Source organism: Calidris pugnax, unplaced genomic scaffold (genome assembly GCF_001431845.1).
Source record: "Calidris pugnax isolate Ruff unplaced genomic scaffold, ASM143184v1 scaffold71, whole genome shotgun sequence".
NCBI lineage: Eukaryota > Metazoa > Chordata > Aves > Charadriiformes > Scolopacidae > Calidris > Calidris pugnax.
Genome location: NW_015090882.1, coordinates 2,412,157 through 2,418,997, shown reverse-complemented (window position 1 = coordinate 2,418,997; position 6,841 = coordinate 2,412,157). Strand labels below are relative to the sequence as shown.

Sequence of the window (6,841 nt, the reverse complement as noted above, 5' to 3'; positions counted from 1 at the left end):
AAGAGATTTAAGAAACAGTGAAGAGAATTAAGTGGAGAGATTTAAGAAAAGTTAATTTCCACTTAGTCTGCATGACAGAAAAAGAAATAATCATGTCACAGAAAACAAATATCACTGTTTCCACTGATGAGCCTAGAGGTCTAACAGATACTTAATTATACTACGCAAAGAATAGCTGTCAAGGTGATGGATGCCAGAACCATGCAGTACCATGCAGTGGATAAACCAGAAAGGTACTCAGTTTTTATCAGATCTGTTTCAAACTCTGAAAGAATGCTAGAAACCAATGAAGTAACGAGTCTGGTAGAGCATCAGAAAACAAAACTTAAGGGATTCTGCCCCTGAACCCTGTACCCTGGGGTAGAGTGGTCCCTGTACTCTTAAATAGTACATTTATAGATGATCAGAAAGCTTGAGGTCTAAAAATCTGATGGAATTCCAGGTCTGAAAAGTATATGTTGAGATAAGAATAAAAAGTGAATGAAATTGAGGCATGGATACAACATACTTAAGTTTTCCGCTCTGAAAACTCCTGTTACAGTCAGGGCTTCAAATTGAAATTATTAATATTATTCTTACAATTTAGTATTACACCCATTTTGCTGGCAGATAAACTAACCAGAAGGTCACACGATCAGCCTTGAGTCATGCAGCAAATCGTTTACGAGAAGATGCAAAAAGCCTTTCTTCTAAGCTTCTTCTGAATCCCAGAGTGCAGTTCCCAGACTAATCTCTACTTTTAGTGCAAAAACGTGATCAGTGCAGGGCCAATGACAACTGAGTTTTTGAATCAACACGGCCATCTTACAGTCTTCCTCAGTAAACTCTTCCCTGCCTCCCTCAGTTAAAAATAATACAATGCATTTTCTTTTTTTTTTTTTTTTTTCACTTGGGAACCAAGAGATTTTATGTCCCTGTGGGAAACTGATCTTCTAAAAATTTGCTCGTCTGGTATTTGAGTTACCACAAAGTTGTCTGAGCTATGGCTTTCCCACTGGTTACCAGCACCAATCTTGGAGCACTCAGCTATAGTTACTCAACTTTTGCCTATACAACCATCATATCCAACTGCTTTGACCTGCCTTCTCAAGACTCAAGCATCCCATTTGCATCGGGGCTACGATGGGAGAAGTGGATAATGAAACACGTGGCTCAATGGAACTAGGTATATTTTGTTTTAAACACTTAGGAAAGGCTTAAAGCAGAGGCCGTTAGCAATATAAACTTAATATACACACCTAATAAATGCTTGCTGCACTCAAGCATAGTACAGAAAAGCCGCTCTAGGGCAAGATCTCAGAAGTCCTTTTCCTCTTGATGAAAAAGCCTTGCTGTGATAGCTGTGAAAACATGGGTTACAACAGAGTCTGACTGAAAAGCTGCTTCGTTATGACAGAGCTGAGCCTCAGTCCACACCATGAACATCATTAACAACCAAATAAATAAGCCCAGCAGGCAGAAAAAACCCCATAATGCCTAACAAAGGGTTTTCTAGTCTCTCCCTATAGAAAGAGCAGTAGCACTCCAGTAACCCACTAAAGGTTTGCAAGCAGAAACATCTTAGTGCAGCTTTACCTCTTTATTCTAAACGACCAAGATTAGTTCATTTATTATCAACAAACATATAACAAAATACCCTAAGATCTTTCCATGACTCCAAATAGAACGCAATGTGCTTAACTGACATTAGTAAGTCATTATTAGACTCACCTGTCGGGTCTGATTCAAACAGCTTTGCCATCCCATTTTACGAAGAGGGAACTTATCCTCCCCTTCTTCCTCTGCTTTACTCGCACCATAGATACCAAATATATTCAATAACATATTTCAGACATATTTCATTGATGGTGTGAAAGTAAACTTCAGCATAAGAGAAATCAAAGAAAGGGGTCATTATTTTGCCCTTCACAATTATTAGTTGCCTTACTTATGTTGCCACGCTCATACTTTCTTGGTTACCTGGGAAGAGTTCAGACCTTCCCCTTGAGGCGAGAACTGCTGCAGAGTTTTGCTATGACACAGGTATGTCCAGGTCAAAACCCAGTGGAAAAACTCAGCTCTGATCAGCTGACAAATACTAATAAAAAAATCCCAAAGAACGCAGCACTGATCTTTTCAAACGTTGTTTTAAAATGCCCACACTGAGCAATATGAAAGTCTTACCCCATACATCTTTCTAATCTATTTCTTGAAAATTACTTGCTTAAACAAAGTCTGGCTACCAGTATGGACAGGACAGATTATCAGACTCACACACATCACTCACAGTATTTTACTGTTTCTAATGAACACTGTCTTGTCTCCTTCCTTCTGTAAACACTGTAACTGCTTTAAAAGGGGAAAAAACCCCACAAGACAGAAGTTTTCCTGCAAAAATACAATAAAATCACAGTGCTGGAATCCAGAAGATCCATTTCTCTCTCTGGTACCCAAAGGCAGGAACCACAATATTTATAGCACATTTGTAAAACACGTCAAAAAATGAAGGCTTCAAAACCTTCTCTGTCTCTTCCAATAGTTCAATATCATTAGCACAAAAGCTGGGTTTCCCCAAATCTAACCTGACTTTCTTTTTGTTGCAATCTATGCTCATTTGTTCTTGTGCTGTCCGCTTTCCATTGATAAAAGGGAACAGGCTGGAAAACAGCCAGAAGCTGTAGCTACATCTAGTGCTAATAGTGCGTTAAAAGACCTTACAAAGAGCTCACTGATATTTTACAGCAGGCTAAATGCTAATATGTCAATGTGTCAGCTCTGCAAACTATATCTAATCCATTACTGAGGTGATATACATTGGACATAAGAGCAGGGTCAGACGTTTTGGGCTCCTGGTCATGAACAACTTTTCAAGAGATGGAGGAGATAACACCTTAAGTGTGGGAAGAAGCTGATAAAGAAGAGGAGAAGAAGAAAACCTTAGCCATAATACATCACAATACATGATTTTATACAGTCCTTTTTTTTTAGAAACGGAGCTGCACATTTAAGTCTGGGTTGGAAGCTAAAACACATAAAAATGCAGGAGAAATTGGTTCCAGGCCCTGTTTTTGTGGGAAGTTTGATCTAATATGTAGGTCTCCAAACAAGGAAAGCCTACGCAGTCTCCTGCAGCCAGACAGGAGTTTGCTCTGCCCATGTTCCAAGGCACTCAAAAAGCTGTGTGGCTACAGTTAGGGTGGCATTTTAGCCCATATCTGCCTAAACCCATGATGTATACAAACATAAAGTCAAGGGCAGCGAACCGGCTTAGGAAATCTGCAGTCCCTCGGCTTCCTTTTCTAAACAGCCTCAGAACACAAAACATATGGGGTCAAGCATTACAGAAGTGTTGGCTGAGAAAGTACTGAAGTAACTGGAAAAAATTGTGATGAGAACGCAGAAATTACATAGCCTGGAAATTTTGCAGTAAAGAATAAACTTGCCTTAAGACATAAAAATAAACACACACACAAAAAATGCAGGGAAGTATAATAGAAAGCTGAGATGCAGTTGCTCAGCTGCTATCATAATATCATTGCTTTCCCTATTATTTATGGTTTTAATAGCAAAGTAGCATGATGACATCCATCTGCACACCATTAACTGATAAAGGATGGGTTCATTACAACAAGATACGTAATAAAAATAAACAAGAAAAAATTCTTCTCAGCGGTGAACTGTTAGTGCAGCACAAGTTATTAGGTGTGAGCCAGGGAATCTTAAAAACAGGTGGCACTGAGCTGTGAACAGGGTTGCTAAACATAGTATATTATTATACCTATGCAAAATGATAAGGAATTCTTCTCAAAACAAAAGCATACCAGATTTGGCTATAATGTATATGAACAGTATAGCCAAAGTATAGGCTGATAGACATGAATATATCTATGAATATGTAACTATAGTCTATATAAAACAGATTTTTACCAAAATAGTAGGATGGAAAGACTAAAGAGCGGTGTTAAAAGTGAAAAAAAATAAATATCTGGCAGGAATCATTTTGGATGGAGTAATGATGTATTAAACACTGCACTCCCTTCAGGCACCTGCCACATAGGAAAGCCCATTAAATTTTCTCCCTCACTGGCTGTGAGGCTCTCTGCTTCCACAGGCCCCTCAACAAACCTGTAGACCCTTGCAGGCCTCGTGCTTCTCCATCCTGTCTTGGTTTCCCATCTCTACTGGCATGTCCTCAACCCTGACCCCAAGTTTCATCCTCGTGGTTTTCTCCTTTCTCCTTCTCTTACACAAATTCTGGTCATCATTCTCTTTCAGTATCCTGCCTTTTAACCCTATTTTCACTAGAAAATAGATTGCAAGAAAAGGTGCCAGCTTTTGATATTACCTCTAGGAGATATTCCTAAGGCCGCTCAGCTTTTTCTTACCTCATCACCTTATGAATGCTGACAAGTATCTGAAGGGTGGGTTGAAGGAGGATGGAGCCAGACTCTTTTCAGTGGTTCCCAGTGACAGGACGAGGGGCAACGGGCACAAGTTGGAACATGGGAAGTTCCACTCCAATCTGAGGAAGAACTTCTTGGGGTGAAGGTGGCAGAGCCCTGGCAGAGGCTGCCCAGGGAGGGTGTGGAGTCCCCTTCTCTGGAGATCTTCAAGCCCCACCTGGATGCTCCTGAGTGCTGTGCTCTGGGCAGCCCTGCTTTGGCAGGGGAGTTGGACTGGATGATCTCTAGAAGGTCCCTTCCAACTCCGACAATTCCATGATTCTGCAATTCTTCAGTGCCAGCAGGCAGTACTCGTTACTCAAGGAGGTGTTTTTTTCAGTTTCACTGTGGCTCTGACATTGTTGAGGGAAACCACGTTGCTCTGGACTCCATCTATTAATATCATAAAGTATTCTGTATGCTCCCGTGTTCACCTGCATCCATAGATGAATGCACAGAATGCAATTTTCAATAAAAAGCTCCCGAGCATCTCTAATTCCTGAAATTCATTCAAATGTGATTATTCCTGACTGAATTTTATGAGTCAGTACTGTGTACCTGTTTACTCTCAAGAGGGACAAAATTAAGATTATTAAACATTTTAAGAGCACAATGGCACAAGCCTGACAAAAGACTGAAATGTTACTGCAAAAGCATGTTGCTGAAAACATTAGGGGTAAGAAACAAGTGTGTAGAGGAAGTCACATTAACTGAGACTGTAGACATCCTCCATAGAATACATCACCATTCCTACCTCTTGGCACACTGTGGATTAAAAGCGTTCATAAAATGTTTCCTGATTCAAATATAGCACAAAGATTTCCTGTGGGAAAACTGAACGCAAGACAACTTGCTGTAATCTGTTACCACCACAGCTGAGTGGAAACTGTTAGAACAGCATGGAGCTTCCAATGACTCTTCAGCTGATGCATATTCAGAGTTGTTCCTACCTTGAAAGGGCTCTTGAAATCAAAGAGAGGTTTTTATGTTTCTTAAGGGATGGAGAAATATCTTTGTCTGGACACTGGATTTTCTAGATTTTAAAATGAGGCTTATAAAACTGAACAGTAGGAAACAGATGCTTTTAATCCTGGTCCCTCAGCGTTTCCCTAAAGTTTGGAGATGTGAATCTGCAGAGATAACCACTTCCTGTATTTTACAGAGCTGAAAGAAATATTTTTCATAAAACAAGAGAGGCTGGCAACACCAGATTAGCAAATGCACCAATGAGAATAAAAGCACATGCCAAACATATGCAAGCGTTTTGTCATCTCTCGTCATGGATATTGCTTTGTGCAGGATTGGGTCAAGGGAGGAAGGGAAGAAAACAGCAGTAAAGACAACAAAGAAGGAAAAATAAGGCACAGGCTTACCAAAGGGCAATTAGCTCTGAAAAGAAGCTTTGAAAGAGTTTTTTGGACAGAACTGATTATCTGGGAGAACAAGGAACCAAAAGACTTGACTTGGTTCAGGACTTAGAATCATGGAATCATCTAGGTTGGAAGGGACCTTTAAGATCATCTAGTCCAACCATCAACCTCACTCTGATAAAAAAACCCCAAACAATAAAAAACCCCACAACAAACCATCACTAAACCATGTCTCTAAGCACTATGGCAACCCCTCTTTTAAATCCCTCCAGGGATGGTGCCTCAACCCCTTCCCTGGGCAGCCCATCCCAAGGCTTAAGAACCCTTTCCCTGGAAACATTTTTCCCAGTCTCCAACCTGAACCTCCCCTGGCACAACTGGAGGCCATTTCCTCTTGTCCCATCGCCTGGGACTTGGGAGAAGAGACCGACCCCCCCTGGCTACACCCTCCTTTCAGGGAGTTGGAGAGAGCCAGAAGGTCTCCCCTCAGCCTCCTTTTCTCCAGGCTCAACACCCCCAGCTCCCTCAGCCTCTCCTCACAAGACTTCTTCTCCAGACCCCTCACCAGCTCCGTTGCCCTTCTCTGGACCCGCTCCAGCCCCTCAATGGCTTTTGTTGTGGGAAGGGGCCCAGAACTGAACCCAGCCCTTGAGGTGAGGCCTCACCAGTGCCCAGTACAGGGGGATGGTCACCTCCCGAGTCCTACTCCCCACGCTGTTCCTGACACAGGCCAGGATGCTGGTGGCCACCTTGGCCACCTGGGCACACTGCTGGCTCCTGTTCAGGCGACCAACACCCCCAGGGCCTTTTCTGCCAGGCAGCTCCAGCCACTCTGCCCCCAGCCTGGAGCGCTGCAGGGGGTTGGTGTGACCCAAGTGAATGTGTGTGACTTCACACATTCCTTTTTAAAAGGGCATGGTTGCTTTTTAAATTTTCAAACTCGGACACCTAGACTTTAACCTCAACTCCCTGTTTACCTGCAAGACCATACCATTTTGTCCAACCCCTCATGTCAAAAGGGATAACTATTTCTAGTCATCCTTGCTGGAT

General features: G+C 42.0%; 1 protein-coding gene across 1 annotated transcript in view; it reads right to left on the bottom strand.

The window, feature by feature from the left end:
• RAMP3 (receptor (G protein-coupled) activity modifying protein 3) overlaps nt 1-1,505 on the bottom strand; it is an 86,440-nt gene extending 84,935 nt beyond the window's left edge. Inside the window, exon 1 of the mRNA XM_014946986.1 lies at nt 1,239-1,505. The gene's annotated coding sequence lies outside the window, so the exon portion shown is untranslated. The remainder of the gene's footprint in view (nt 1-1,238) is intronic.
• Nucleotides 1,506-6,841: the final 5,336 nt, after the last annotated feature.